This window comes from Psammomys obesus, unplaced genomic scaffold (assembly GCF_907164565.1).
Source record: "Psammomys obesus unplaced genomic scaffold, mPsaObe1.curated_primary_1811, whole genome shotgun sequence".
NCBI classification, from domain to species: domain Eukaryota; kingdom Metazoa; phylum Chordata; class Mammalia; order Rodentia; family Muridae; genus Psammomys; species Psammomys obesus.
This window is the reverse complement of record NW_026586589.1, coordinates 5,652,573-5,669,528: the sequence shown is the minus strand read 5'-3', so window position 1 is coordinate 5,669,528 and position 16,956 is coordinate 5,652,573.

Below are 16,956 nucleotides of genomic sequence, written 5' to 3'. Positions count from 1 at the left end.
TGAGGTTGATGCAGAGATTTCAGGAGCTCAGTCTCAGAACTGATCAGGTAGTCAGTTCCCGGGCCCCTTTCCAATACTTTAATGGCCACTAGAGTCTCAGTCACAAGGTGGAGAATGACTTTGACTTGGACAAAGGACCCTTCCCTTAGTGTGCCCAATATGTAGTAATCCTTTGCCAGGGTGTGTCTTTCAGAAGAATTGGCCTTGAGCTTCCTTGTCATCATCACACTTCACTGCTCTCAGTAGAAGTCAACAAGAAATTTCAGCAAGAAAAGATTGCAGGAAAAAGTAATTAGGATCACTTCTAGAATTGCTGAGAGATATAAATTCTAAGTTTCAAAGTCAGAGATACCACCAAGGAAAATTCAGGACAGGCTTCAAGGGCACAGGAACACAAGCACCAATCAAATATAAACATAGTGGATGGAAAGAAGGATCAGAGCAGAAAGGAAAGAAAGAGAAACAGAAGAAAAAAACAAGAATCCCCATTTCTTTTTTTTATCTTGTAATTATTTTTGTTTTATTAATTACTGTTTACTTACTTTGTATCTCTCCTGTACCTCCCAATCCCTCCCTCTTCCCCACTCCTATCCCTCTCCCAGTCCACTGAAAAGGGAGGTCCTCCTCCCCTTCCTTCTGACCCTAGTCTATCAGGTCTCATCAGGAGTGGCTGAATTGTCTTCTTCTGTGGCCTGTTAAGGCTGTTCCACCCACAGGGGGAGGTGATCAAAGGGCAGGCGAATCAGTTCATGTCAGAGACAGTCCCTGTCCCCATTACTATGGAGGCCACTTGGATACTGAATTACCATAGGCTACCTCTGTTCAGGGATTCCAGGCCATCTCCATGAGTGGTCTTTGGCTGGAGTATCAGTTTCAGAAAAGACCCCTCTGTCCAGACTTTTAGGATCTGTCTCTGTCCTTGTGGAGCTCCTCTCCTCTCTGGGTCTTACTATCTCCCACTTCTTTCATAAGATTCCCTGTACTGTGCCCAAAGTTTCGCTATGAGTCTCAACATCTGCCTTGCCAGAAGCTGGAAACAGCCCAGGTGTCCCTCAATGGAGGAATGGATACAGAAATTGTGGTACATCTACACAATGGAATATTACTCAGCAATAAAAAAAACAAAAACAAAAACAAACAAAAAAAAAAAAACAAGGAAATCATGAAATTTTCAGTTAAATGGTGGGACCTGAGTGAGGTATTCCAGAAGCAGAAAGCACAGAGCATATACTCACTCATAAGTGGATAGTAGACATATAATATAGGATAAACATACTAAAATCTGTACACCTAAGGAAGCTAATCAGGAAGGAGGACTCTGACTAAGATGCTTAATACCCATTCAGAAAGGCAAAGAGGATGAATGTCAGAGGAGGGAGAAAACAGGGAACAGGACAGGAGCCTACCATAGAGGGCCTCTGAAAGGCTCTACCCTGCAGAATCCCCATTTCAAAGGAGAAAACATTGATGCTTTGGAATAAATACATCATGAGGGGAAGACACTGAGTTAAAGGCCAAGGTTGAGTGTGAAGATAGGTTGACCCTGGAACGTTCCCTATTTGATGAACAGAGAATGTATTCAAGGGATCAGGGGCATAAAATCACACAGTGCCTATGGAATAAATTCGAATTTGTCATTCTCTGCAAATGCTGTACATTGTGTAGTCCCTAAGCAATGATGCCCCCCAAAAGAGCTGTCAGAGCCCTACTTCTTACCCCACGGAGCACCGCAATCAAATTTTTGCAGTGCCTGTCCAAATCAATGTGGCAATTTTTCAGAAATTTGGAACTAGCACTGCCTCAAGACCCAGCTATAGCACTGCTGAGCATATACCTGAATGATGCTCCACCATACAACAAGGACATTTGCTCAACTGTGTTCATAGTAGCTTTATTAATAATAGCCAGAATCTGGAAAGAACCTAGTTGTTCCTCAACCAAAGAATGCATACAGAAATTGTGGTATATTTACACAACGGAAAATTACTCCACTATTAAAAACAAGGAAATAATGAAAATTGAAGGCAAATGGATAGAATTAGAAAAGATCATCCTGAGTGAAATAACTCAGAAGCAGAAAGACACATGTGGTATAATATTCACTTATAAGCTGATGTTAGCTACATAATATAACCATACTAAAATCCACAGACCTGAATAAGCTAAATAACTAGGAGTACACTAAGAGGAATGCTTAATTCTCTTTCAGAAATGAAAATAGGATAGACATCTGAAGAGTCGGAAGAAAGGGGACTGGACAAGAGCCTACCATGGATGTACGCTGAAAGACTGCACAGCAGGGCATCAAAGCATATGCCTAGACTCATAGCCAAACTTTTGGCAGAACACAGGGAGTTTTAAGGAAGAAGGATATGGATAGAAGGACCGAGAGGGGACAGGAGTTCCACAAGGATACCAACAAAGCCAAACAAGCAATCTGGGCCCAGAGATCCCTGCATATACTAATATATCAAACAAGAACTTTGCAGGGAGAGAACCTAGACCGCAGATCAGATGTAGCCCAAACCCAGGAGCTCAGTCTTCACATAAGTTTCTTCATAAGGTGAGCAGGGATTGTCTTTGATGTGAACTCATTGGCCTGCTCTTTGATCACTTCCCGTTGGTGGGGTGGCCTTGACAGGCCACAGAGACAGAGGATACAGGCAGTCCTAATGGGGTTTACTAGGATAGAGCCTGATGGTTGGTTAGAAAGACTACCCCTTTTAGTGGACTAGGGAAGGTGCATAGGAGGAAAAGAGGAAAGGTTGTTGGGACCTGGAGGAGATAAGGGAGGGAGATACAATACAAGTATAAAGTGAACAAATTATAAAAAATAAATAAATTTTAAAAAGGAGCATCTTAGTAGAAATATGCTTGGATGTGTTGATACTGGGCTGGCATGGGGTCTCAGGCTGTTTCCTCCCATGTGCTACAATGCTCTTTTCACCAACCCTTCTCCACCATCCTTGCCCAGGCTCGAGTCACTATCATCTACTGTCTACCTCGAGCTCAAATTTTGGAAGTTTCCTAGTGGGGGGGGTACAGGATTGGATTTTCTCTTTGTGGTGATAGATACAGCATCAACTGCCCCCTCAGTGAATGCTAAGAATACATAAGATGAAAGGGATTAGAGAAGTGTATCCTTCCCAGCACACCTACCTGTTTTAGTCAGTGTCTCTGCAAACCTCCTCATTGGCTGTAGTGACTTTGGTCTTTCCCAAGCTTTGTCTGTTTGCCACTGGGAGGCAGCAAAACAAGTTGCATAAGGGTTGGCAAATCCTCTTCTTCGGAACCTTCCAGCATTGCTGTCTTTGGGGCACTGGGGCACACATACTAGCACTGCCTTTGGACATACTCCTGAGGGCCTTTATCCCTCTAGGGTGGGTTCCTGTCTCATAAGGACCCAGTATCAGTGCTCTCTTCCTGGGCCTCCTCACTGGGTAATGGTTTTTGGACGTGGACTCATGGGAGAATGTGCTTGTTCCTGTGTCTATAGACTCAGAACTCTTAGTGCTCACATCTTCCTTTTTCTTCAAAACTTGATGTTTCCAAGGATGTATCCTCTGAGTATGTTATTGTTGTTGCTGTTCTTGATGATGATGATGATGAAGGTCAGCACTCTGTTGCTCTGAATCTCTCTGTTTGATGTCCCTTTTCTGTGTGAAGAAGATGTTCATGCTGTGGTGAGGAGCATTTTGTGAACTTGTACTTCAGGGAAGAATGGGTGGGAGGCATACTGTGCCTCGTTCTACAGCCTTTCCTCTCATCCTTAGGGAGTTCAGGGAGAGTGAGCAAAATGAAGATAGAGAGGGTAGGGACGCTGGCTCCCTTCCATACAGGCAGAGGGAGGTCAGGAGCTTTGGCATTGACCCAGCTTTCCACCCAGCTTTCCATTGTGATGAAATTGACACTGCCAGAAGTCTTCATTTTTGCCAGTGAGTAGGTTGCCATGGCATTAGTATACTTTCATTCCCTCAGAGCATCTTTGAGCTCTGGAATTTGTATTCCATCAAAAACATTTCAAAAGAAAGATTGGACTCTCGCTCTCAATTTCTTCTGAAGGATTCAATGTGTCTTCACCATGGTACAGTCACCAATGTGCCATAACTTCCCTTGATGGAGGGCATCTTTGTTTGGTCCACTGTCAATATCCATTCAGTAGGTCTTGAGGTGATGCGGGATCCAAAAGTTTCAGGAAAGGAGCTGCTGCTTTATTTTGGAATACTCTTTCTCCCTGAAAGGGAGATGACCTGTCACCATGATATAGAGTACTACTCCCAGGCTCCATATGTCTGTGGGAAGCCCTTGATATTCTGTTTGACTGAACACCTCAGGAGCACAATATTTATGTGTGCCCCAGAAGACACTGACCTTTTCCCCAGGGACCAGCATTTTCCTGAAGCCAAAGTCACTGAGTTTCACATGCCCCTTTCAATGAGAATGTTCTCAAGCTTGATGTCTCAGTACATAATATTGCAACTGTGGATATATTTAATGGCCAAAGTCAGTTTTGTAAATAGAGTATGTGCCTCCTCCTATAGATTCCCACGCTTGGTGACTCTTTTCTTCAGAGGTCCCTCGGCTGGGTGTTCCATCACCAGGTAGGTTTCATACCTGGTCTTGATAATCTACAACAGCTGTATTATATGATGTTGATGCAGAGATTTCAGGAGCTCAATCTCAGAACTGATCAGGTACTTAGTACCTGGGCTCCTTTCCAATATTTCGATGGCCACTAGAGTCTCGATCACAAGGTGGAGAGTGACTTTGACTTGGCTAAAAGACCCTTCCCCTAGTGTGCCCAAAATGTAGTAATCCTTTGCCTTTCAAAGGAACTGGCCTTGAACTCCCTTTTCATCATCACACTTGACTGCTCTCTGTAGAAGTCAACATTAATGACAGCAAGAAAATATGGCACGAAAAATAAATTAGAATCACTTCTAGAAATGCTGAGAGCTATAAATTCTAAGTTTCAAAGTCAGAGATATCTTCAAGGAAAGTTCAGGATAGGCTTCATGGCACAGGAACACAAGCACCAACCAAGTACAAACACAGTGGATGGAAAGAAGGAAGAAGGATCAGAGCAGAATGGAAAGAAAGGGAAAAGGAAAGAGAAAAACAGGGCTCCCCATTTCAAAGGACAAAACTTTGATACTTGGCTAAGAAAGCCATCATGAAGGGAAGACACTGAATTTAAGGCCATAATTGAGTGTTCACATAGGTTGACCCAGGAATGCATGGGATGCAACATGCCCCATTTGATAAACAGAGAATGTATATGTGGGACCAGGGGCAAAAATCACACAGTGCTTATGGAACAGAATCAAATTTGTCATTTTCTGAAAATGGATTTACTTTGTGTAAAAGTAAATCCCTGAGCGGTGAGGTCAAAGCAGCCACTACTCTCCCCACAAGAGCTGTCAGAGCCCTACTTCTTTCCCCAGGGTGCACTTTAAGACAAGAGCAATCAAAAATTTTGCAGACCCTCTCCAAAAGGCAGCTCCCATCAACAGTGACATCACTTCAGAGGGAACTGCCCAAAGTGACAGTTATTCCTTTGCTGCCTCAGCCTACTTCTGTCAGGGAAACTGTCCGCTGTGGTAGCATCTCCTCTGTTGGCTACTCATGCTGACTCAAGCTGCATGGGATAGGCTTCCTTTCAGAGGACTCCATTTATAAACTGTACAGTTTGTACACTCTATAAACCCTCTAGTCACAAAATGTCTACGTCCTTTCCTTTCCTGGGGATCTAACAGCCCAGCCTCTTCCCTAGAACTGTAATAATGGTATTTGCAGCTTATGTAACTGTCCAAAAGGTCATCTCCAGCTCCTCGGTAAGATCCGTTCTAGATGATGCTAATTTTAGGTGAAAATTCTGAACTAATCCCCACTAATCCCTCAGCAGGAAAACCTTCCATGTCTGAACAAGGAAAACCCTCCATTGTCAAGCTCAAGACTTTAAAACTACCAATGTTCAATATGGAAATTTCTACCATAAAATGGTCTGCCCCCTAAGTAATCCTACATAAATGTTGTGCCTGTTCAGTTCTCTGCTGCCTTCTCCTGGGATCAGCTAGTCAATCTTGTATTTGTTCCTCCTCTCCTGGATTTGTCCTTTCTCTCCTGGATTTGTCTTTCCAATAGAGATTTTCTTCCTGGTATGACTTTTTCACTGAAAGATATTGTTGTTATAATGTTCTTTTGAAATGTATACACCTTACCCTTGTTCATTCAAATGCTGATTTCACCCCTCCCCCATTCTCTGGTTTCAATCCGGACATTGCATTGTGATACTTATTCTAAGCATCATCTGTCTCAATTTTGTTTAAACATGTCAAAATAAAACAACCAGCCACAATGTTGAGCAATGGAGAGGAAGAAGTTAGGCGGGGAGAGGGGAGGAGCCAGAAGACAGGAAGGAGTGGGAGGCAGAGGAGGAGAGAGCGCAAAGGCTGGGAGAGCAGAGGCAGGAGGAGTGGTCTTGGAATGAGGACATGGAGAATGAAGCAGACCTAAGATTTCACTAAAAGCAAGTATAATGTGGGAAATCTGAATGGTAGGAAACTATGAGGGCTTGGAGGTTTAGATGCAACGTAGACAAGGAGATAAGTAAGGCAGGGCTGAGGCTACTGAGCTCCTCAGCTCAGCTGGGGATACCCTGCTTGGGAGCTGCAATGCCTCTGCTGAGGAGTTTCCTCTCAGAGCTGTGTGGTTCCTGGCATACCATGGCTGAGGATGTCCTTCTACTAGGACACCATCCTACCTCAGAACTGTGTGGTTCCTGGGTTTCTGAGTCCCAGGATACCTTTCCATCTGAGCAGGAAAGTCAATACTTTGAGGTAACAATGTTATGAGGAATAACCTAACCCAACACAAATACCACAAGTTATGTCCCATATGCAGCATTGGGTGGCTTCAAATTGGGATTAAAGGAAATGGGGAATATAGGGGTATTGGAATATAACAAGCAGGATGAAAAACAGTACCAGAATGGAGCAGGCTTACATCAAAATCATGTGTGCAAAAGTCAATGAAATGGTGTTGTACAATTAATACATACTAAGCTAATATTTAAAAGCAGAAATATGTCACAGTATTAAAGGGACAGAGTCAAATGAGAAGTTAGAAAAGAAAAAAAAATGGATGTTGGCCAGGCAGTCTTTAACTCAGCACTCTGGAGGCAGAGGCAGGTGAATCTCTGACATTATGGCCAGCCTGGTCTACAGAGAAAGTTGCAGAATGGCCAGCGCTACACAGAAAAAGCCAGTCTGAAACAAGCAAGAAAATCAAAAGAAAGACTAAAACAAAACGGAAGAAAGCTAAAAAACAAAAACAAAGAAAGAAAAAGAAGAAGAAAGGATGACTATTAAGCCATGAAGACAAATGAGAGAAACAAGAAGGCAAAGTGGAAAACAAATCCCCAAGTAATAAAATTACATAAACAGAAAACCAGCCCTCTGAGGTTGTGTAAATAAACAGCAGGACAGAATTCACTATGTCGAAGTGTAGCGATGGTCACTGTCAAAGTCCTAACAATCACCAATGTTCAAATCTAGTCCAGCCACAAACCACCAAATCCAACCAACCACCAAGTGCCAAGTCCAAACACCTCTCTGCACACAAGGACACAACCAGCCCCAGGCAGTGCATTATATGGACAGCTGTCTGTCATTCCTCACAAGGGCTCCCTGTGACATCAGAGCATTGGTGGACCACTCAGAGCTTGCACAACCCACAGTGTCTTTATTCACTCTGGTACCATGGGGCTCTGTTACTTTTCATTTCACTGAGACCAATGCCCTCACAAGAAGCACTTTAAGGGAGGAAGAACTTTATTTAGGCTCATGCTGTGAGGGGCTTGCTGGGAGTGTGGGTGTTTCTCCTCTTGGATATTTAGTCTCATAAAAAAAGAATTTAGAGACAAACTTGAAAGAAAGGCCAACATTGTTTTATTCAAGTGTGAGGGACAGGCAGAAAAACAGCAGCCAACAAGAGGAATTGAAGAGAATGGAAGAATGTCATGCCTCTTGCAATAAAGCCTAGCAAACAAGCCATGCAGAGGAACTGGGTGTAGAGAGTGAGAGAAATTCCCAGGGTGTGTAGGAATATAGGAAGATGTCTCAAAGCTGTGGCTAGTACTTAAAGAAATATCAGAATAAGGGGTGTGGAGAGCTGCTTGTTTTCACTCTGGCCTTCCCCTGGATACAGGGATAGACAGGATGTTTTGCCAAGTTCATTTCCTTTTGTTATCCTTTTCTGAGAATCACACAGACAAGTGGTCAAGGTAAACAAGTTTGACTTCTCAAACTCCTTCATTTTATCGAGGTGCTTTGCTCTGACTATAAAAAAGAATTGTGGAACATACTGGTGTGACAGTTTCTACTGGCAGCCCTCTCGAACACATCCCATGTAAAGTGTATTTGTTTTTTAAATTTTCTTTCAATCCTCACTCCCCACTGAAAAACTGTTCAACTCTTCCAGAGGGCTCCAGCAAAAGGGACCTTTCCCTTCTCTGAGAAGGGGTCCTACAGAGACCAATACCCCAACCAAGGACCACGCATGAAGAGGATGTAGAACCCTTAATCAGATGTAGTCCATAGTTAGTTAGCTCAGTCTCCAAGTAAGACATCTAATATGGGTATCAGGGGCTGTCTCTGACATGAACTCGGTAGATTTTTTTTTTATCATCTTCCCCTGGGAGATGCAGCATTGTTAGGCCACAGAGGAAGACAATGCAGCCAATCCTGATGGGATCTAATAGGCTAGGGTCAGATAGAGGGGAGAAGGACCTCCCCTACCAGTGGAATAGGGGAGGGGCATAAGGGGAGAGAGGGACAAAGGGTAGAATTGGTGGGGGGGAGAATCAGGAAAGGGGCTACAGCTGGGATACAAAGTGAATAAATTTTAACAAATAATTTTAAAAACCAAAAAAGGAGAGGGCCTAAGTCAAAAGAATCCAAAATAAGCAGAGGAATATTACAACAGCCACCAAAAATTCAGAATTTTTAAGAGAATACATTAATCTTGAAATCACAAAAGAAATGGATGCATTTTTAGATTCTACCAAATGACCATTATTATACCAAGAGGTCAACAGCCTAACCAGACCCATAACAGGTGAGAAAGACAAAGGCCTTCTGGTATTAAAAAAAAAAAAAAAAAAAAAGATTCCAGGGCCAGATATATTCAGAGTTGAATTCTGTGAGACTTTGGAAGAATATATATATAGCCAATTTTTCTTAAATAAGCCTGGTGTGGTGGCACACACTTTTTATCCCACCACTCAGGAAGGTGGAGGCAGGTGGCTAGTTGTGAGTTCAAGGCTAGCCTTGTCTTCAAAGTGAGTCCAGGATAGCCAAGATTACACAGAGAAAGTTTGTATCAAAAGAAAAAAAAATGATCCCATGCTAGTAGCGGTCTCAGCTAGAGAGGGAGCACCAACCCCAGACTCTAACAAGGACAGTGCTAACTGACACTAACAACACTCTGCTATGCTTGCAGATTAGAGCCTAGCATAGCTGTCTCCTAAGAGGCTCCACCCAGCAAAAGATTAAAACAGATGCTGAAACTCACAACTAAAGATTGGTCAGAGCTCAGGGAGCCTTGTGGAAGAGTTGGGAGAAGGTTAGAAGAAACCAGAGTGGACTGGAGCGTCACAAAAGACCAACAGAGCCAACTAACCTGGGACTACAAGGGCCTGCGGAGACGGAAGCACCAACCGAGGACCATGCATGGACTGGATATAGGCCCCCTGCACATAAATACCTGATAGGCAACGTGGTCTTCTTCTGGGTAGCCCAGTAAGGGGAGTGGGTTACGTTTCTGACATGGAGTCAGTTGCATGCTTTTCAATCACTTCCATGTGGTGGGGCTGCCTTACCAAGCCACTGTGGAAGAGGGTGTAATCAGTCCTGAGGTGACTTGAAGGGCTGGGGTGTGTAAGTGGGGCCCTCCCCTTTCTGAGGGGTATGGGAAGGGGGAGGATGAGAGGGACAAGGAGGATAGGGACTATGATTAGAATGAAAAGTAAACAACAAAATAAAGTTAAAAGTTGAAAAAGAAAAAGCTATTCAAAATAATTGGAACAGAGTACTCCCAAACTGTTTCTATGAAGCCAGTATCACTCTAATACTAAAATCATGTAAAGACAGAACATTTAAAGAAAGCTGGAGGCTAATATTCCTGATGAATCTCAACTCAAAATGGTCGGTAAAATACTTGCAAACAGAATACAGACATGCATCACAAGAAGTATCCACCATGTTGGCTTTATTCCTGAATCTAAGGGTGGTTAATTATATGAAAGTCTGTAATGTAATAAATGACATTAGTAAACCTAAATATCCAAATCATATGATCATACCAGTAGATGTAAAAACAAAGCTTTTGATAAATCCAATAAACTTTCATGAAAATGAAAGTCCTAGAGAATGTAGAACCAGTGAGACTATATCTCAGCCTAGTAAAAAGACATATATGAAAAACCCACAGTCAAAATAATCAGAAGTGGAGAAAAGAGTGAATGAAACAGGGATGTCCAATAGTCCCACTCATTTTCATACTGTTTTCAAAGTACTACCTGAGGCAATAAGCAAGAGAATAAAACAAAAGGGCACACACTTACTCACCATAGCCTCAAAGATAATAAAATATCAAGGAATAATCCTGTTCAAGAAAGTGAAGAGACTCTACAATGAAATCTCTAAATCTCTGAAGTAAGAGGTGCACAAAGACACTATAATGGAAAGACATCTTTGCTGGGACTGATTAACACAATGATGATGCATACGACAGGTTTTATATGAAAGAGGTTTATTAGATGGAGATGAGGAGAGAGAGAAGGAGAGGGCAGGACAGGATAGGGGGAAGAGAGAGGGGGCACCCTAACAGAGAAAGGTGAGAGGGCAAGAGAGGGCAAGGGCCGAGGGAGCCAAGAGAGCAAGAGAGGGACAAAGTGGAGGGTTGGTCCCTTTAAGGAGCAAAGTACCCAGGACTGCCAGGTGTGGTTACCTGGCCTGTGACACATGATGACATCTGGTTGCCAGGCAACCCAGAGTGGGCTGCCTAAATACAAACATTCTTCCCTTTTTCTGTAACTAAAACAATGAGGAATGTGGGTTGCTTCTCATGTAAGACAAGTTAAAGTATGTAAATTTAGGTTTCTTGGAAGCAGCTCTTGGTTGCTATGCAACTGGTTAAGAGAGAGAAAAGTAATAATAGCAACAAAATGACCAGATTACATGGTCAAGAGGAGGAGGGGAAGCCTGTGCCCGGGAAGTTTAGGGTAGAGGGTTGCCAGTAGAGAGTTGCCAGCCATGCTAGGCAGCAGGTAGGGACTGAGGAATGCTGGGATAACCTGCACCTGCTTGTCCTGGGCCTGAAGCACACCATTCCAGCCTTTTGTTAGTAATAACAAGTGAATAACAGGCGAAGATTTTCTTCTGGTTACTTCCTGCTCACACTGGGGGCACTGTAGGGAGGTCAAATGGCTGAAATTCTGGCCAAGTCCAGGAAGAACAGGCTGTTTTGATGCTGTCCAGGGTCTGTAAGAATATCCATGGCTGGGAGGGAAAGTGCAGGTCCAGCCTGATGGAAGTCTAAGAGGTCAGACTGGAACACTTGTGGTAGTTGCTTTTGGCACTGTTGATGATATAGGAAACATCTGTGTCTGGCAGGATACTGAAATATATATATATATATATATATATATATATATATACAGAAGATAAAGTTAAGTAGGTTATGGACATTTAAAACTTTTGGGAGAGTGAACAGAGGTAGAAGGTTTGGATCAAAGAGACTTGAACATGGGGACCTCCATTTACCAGCTCACTAGCAGTAATTAAAAGGGCTTTGCTTTGGATCTGTCATCTAAGGAAATTGAGGCCAAGTTTGGTTACAGAAGTATGTAATCTTAGAGGCCCTTAAAGAAGGTGAAGAAACCTGAAATTCTCCAGAAGACATCCCAGAAGATAATCTGGAGGAACGGATGAATGGGCTATTTCCATTGGGAGGGTAGGAGTCAGTGACCTGTCAAGGCATCCCAAGAGCAAGGTTTAACCCAGTAGAAATGGTACTACCTGATCCAACAGCTTGTCAGCGTTGGCCTGAGACCAAGGGCACAGCTTCCCATAGGAGACATAGTTTTCATAGTGCTAGGATTTTCATTGGTGAGCATGAGGGGGAGAAACTGCTTGTAGAGGGAAAAAAAATATCTCTCCCAAGGGAAAGAGGAAGTCCTAAATGAAGGTCAGCATAAAATGTCAACCGTGAAGACTGTGGCTACACATGGAGACCAGGTGCTTACTCATGGGATGGCTGTACTGGCCTGGTTTAAAACTGTGTGTGCGTGGCATGGCTGCTGTGCGCATGGCACGGAAGTCTGTGCAACTGAAAACCCTTCTCTGCAAGCCAGCCTCTAAAGGCAGGCATATCCGTGGAAAATTTAAAATCTCGCCCATGGGACCTGAGGCAGCGGTGAAATTTCAAGAAATCTGAGTGTGTGCACAGGGCCCTCAGTAATTATTTATCTAGAGGCAGGCTGTGTTTGTCTGAAGCTGAGCACTAGTGGTTTTAGTCTCCCCAAGCTGATTTTGGCTCAGCCTATGGCATATACCCGGGGCTCAGAGCACCTAAGCAGCTGTGGTGAGGAGCTGCAGAGAGCAGCCTTGAGCAGGTGTTCAGGTAAGGACAGTTGCGAGAAAGTAAAGATTTCCAGGCATAGGTGGTTAGGGATAGAGCAGAAAAAAAATCATCCATGGTCCAATAGTGTCCTGACCTGTGGGAGTTCAATGGGGTTCTAAAGGGGGTGTGAAAAGAATGGTGGGACAGAGAGACACAAAGAAGGAGGCCAAGTCTGTTTGTCTGATCAAAGCCTCATTTATTAGAAATTTTTACCCCACTTATATAGGGAGAAGGCAGGAAAGGGGGAAGGCTTAATTACTGCTGCAGGAGATAGCAAGAGTGCTTTCATGGCTTGAATATTGCACCTGCAAGATACCATAAGGATGTTTTCTTAAGATATCTCACGGATGCTCTAAAACTAACAGACAGATGTCCTCACAAATCTATCACCCATGATTTAGGGTCCTAGATAACTCTTTCACTAAATAAACTTTAAGTCTCCACTAAATGACCTTTGCTCACTATTTGGCTTTGGCTTCAGTAAATAGCTTTGGCTCCCGGCATCTCCTCCTTCTTAAACAATTTAAGAAGCTAGCAGGTAGGTTTTGAACATGAGGTCTTTTGAAGATGGTGGGCATTAACCAGAGCGGGGGTGGGAGGTGGGGGAAGTAGTGACCTGATCCTCCCAAGGCATTTTGCAGCCTTTTTGGGTGTCTTTTGGGGGAGGAGAGGAAGATCCTATCAACACCTGAGGGCATCCCCAACAGGTTGTGGTTAGGGGTAATCAGACACCAACCTCTATGCAATCAGGTTTGCTTCTCGGGGAACTCAGAAGTGGGCAATTGGGCCCTTCCCCTGCAGTATGTCATCCTACACCCCTTACAGGTACCCATGTTACACCAGGCAAGCATTTATCTGAGTTTCATGCTGTTCTCAGGAGAGCCAAATGCAAGCAGTCAAGACCCATGTGATGGACTGTCAGAAGTCTTCCTCAGGCTCAGCTAAGCCTCTGTCAGCCAAATCAAGTCTGTGATAATGAACTTGTATGGGTTTAGATGCCAGGGAGTCAATTTGCTGTTTTACAAAGCTAGTAAGTCTTTTAATGGCCCATGGGCTGAAACATATGAGGAGAAGGAAACCACCATGGGTCCCACAATTGAAGGAAGGAGGGTGGTGAGCCAGGAAGAGGTTGAAATCCAATTATGAAATCAACTCTCCTCTTGTTTTCTCTGTCTTTTTCTCTCTTCTAGGGCTTCCCTAACCTTAGCCATGCTGTCCCTTACAATCCAAGTATAATCTGTGTAAAAGCAGCACTCTTCCTTAAGGGCAGCACATAAGCAGTCATCTTGACTGGAGGGGTCTTCTTTGACATCATTATCATTGTCAGGAGAAAACTCCTCATCCACTTGTTGCACCAGGCGTTCCAGTAGCCATCAAGCTGCATCACTTTCCTGCAAAAGACACACAGACAGCTCCTCTTCCCCATATGGTCATTCCCCATTCCTCATTCGGGTCCATGAGGATTCTTCCAATTTACTTTAGCAAAAGTTTTTTTTTTTTTTCTTTTTTTCTTTTGGCTTTTGTATGCCAAAATCTATCTACTGCAGATTTACCATGCTTATCCAAATTTTTAAAAAAATTTAGGTGTCCAAGGGAGTGGCTCCCCCTTCTTTGTTTTTTTGCAAGTAAATCTTAATTGTTCAGTGGGCACGCTCTAGCATGCCTTCTCCTTGAGGATTTTAAGGTATTTCAGTTATATGAGAAACTTGAAACTGTTGACAAAATATCCTGCTCCATTGTCAGTTTTAAATTGCTTAGGAACTCGTAGAACATTAAAAGCCTGTAGACAATGAGCAATAACATTTTTTGCAGCTTCTCCTGGCTAAGGAGTGGCAAAAATAAATCCAGAATAGGTTATCAATGCAAACATGTACATAATTTAATTTTTCAAATTCAGGAATATGAGTAATATCCATTTGCCAGGTCTGATTTGGAACCAATCCTTTAGGATTGACTCCCAAATGAGGAACAGGCTGAAACTGAGGGCAAGTACTGCAAGCCTCGACTATAGTACAGGCCTGTTCCTTAGTCAACCCATATTTAAGTCTCAAGGTTTGACTATTAAGATGATGCATGTTATGGGTATCTTGGGCTCTTTTAAACTGTGAACAAGAAACTTTGGTGGCTTTATGTGCCAATGCATTTTCCTTTAGACAAGGGTCCTGGCAAATTAGAATGAGCCCTCAAATGTCCTATAAAAAAGGGAAAGTTTCTTTCTTCTATCAAGTTTTGAATTTGTAAAAATAAAATTCCAGCAGGAGGAAATATCTGGATTTGACCTGCAGTCTCTAACCTAGGCAAAGACAGAGCTACATATGCAATGTCTGTAAAAATGTTCAAAGACTGCTCATTAAAACTTTGAAACACAATACTGCAGATAACTATGCTATTTGTGCAGATGTGCCAAACACTTGAAAAGACATTATTTTTCTTTTATAAGCACAGGCAGCAACACCAGATCTCACTATAGATGGTTCTGAGCCACCATGTGGTTGCTGGGGATTGAACTCAGGACCTTTGGACAAGCAGCCAGTGCTCTTAACCTCTGAGCCACCTCTCCAGCCCACTCTGTTTGTGACTCTGTCATAATAAGCTTACATATGTTAAAATGCCATATTTCTTAGATCTCTGACAAGTCTGAGAGCCAGCATATTAGTATTACTCTTTGTCTGCCTTTATTATCTGCTCTAAACTACATCCTATAAAACAGGATGTTATAATCTTTAATTTTGGCATATTTTTAAATGTATGTTTTAGAACCAAATTTTAGCTAAATCTATATAGTAAAACTTTATTTGTACCCATTTTAAATTAAACCTTAAAAAACAACTTAAACAAAGAGACTAGGTAAAACTCAATCTTGTACTCAACTACAATCTTTATTATAACTTTAAATGTGCTCTTTTTAAACTAAAATCAAAGCAAAACTTTTAATTGAACATAATTTATAAAGGGGCTAGCAAATCTTATTAATTGTATCATATTGTATTAAAACTTAACAGCAAAAAAATTAAAGGACAAAGTTTTATTTAGCATTAAACAGAGAACTAAACTTAGCCTGCAGCCCTCAGCAAAAATGGACTATTCTGGCCATACCAAATCTATAGGCCAGAAGGAAACAGCATTAAATCATTTATTTAGGTACTGGCAGCCAGACTTATATTTTATATAATGGTTAACAACGATCTGAATATAACCCTGAATAACTCTGGGCTAACATGGAACTATAGTTCCTTTTCTCCTGTAAAAGAGCATAAGCAACATTTTGCATTGAAGAATCTCCAGCCTTTTTAAATGAAAACCAACATATTTTATAATACTTTTATATGATATATTGTAATAACTGCAGTTTTTGTTTAATTGGCTTAAATAGCATGGCTTGGTTTTACCTTGTAAAATTAATAAAATAAATATCAAGATCTTTTGACCTCCCCCAAAGGGTTGAGAAACTGTTTTAAGTTTTTTGTTAGACTGTCCAAAGGTAATTATTTTAAGATACCTGATAAATTTTAAAATGTCTTATAGAATTTAACTCTGATGGTCCAGGACCAAACTCAGAGGTGTTGATTTAAACTGTCTCATGTCCAAAAATATTAATATCTTCAGTCACATTTTAAAATATCATCAATTTAAGTCCAGAGATAAACATATACACACATAGAGACACAGCTAAGGACAATAAAATTTTGCCATCTGCATTGACCTGGTGTTTGAGTTATGTTGGACCCCACAACACCTGGTCTACAGAGTGAGTTCTAGGACAGCCAAGGCCACACAGAGAGACCCTGTCTTGAAAAACAAACAAACAAACAAACAAACAAACAAAAGAATGACAACCTGAGGGCAAACCCTATACACACAATAGTAGAAACCCTTCACACAATAGTAGAAGAAACCAACTCAGAAGTTGTCCTCTGATATCTAAATGTACATCATGATACGTGTGCCCGCCACACACACACACGCACACACACACACACACACACACACACACACACACACACACATCAACATAACTTAAAAAAAAAAGACACTTGAAACAGCCAGGCATAGTGGCAGCCAGCTTTAATCCCAGCACCCAGGAGGCAGAAGCAGTCAGATCTCTGAGTTTGAAGCCAGCCTGGTCTACAAAGCGAGTTCCAGGATAGCCAGGGATAGATAGGTATAGGCTCCATCTCAAGAAAACCAAACCAAACCGAACCAAACCAAACCAAACCAAACCAAACCAAAAGAAACGTTGTTGACCTATCACCCATTTTCATGAGCTTTACT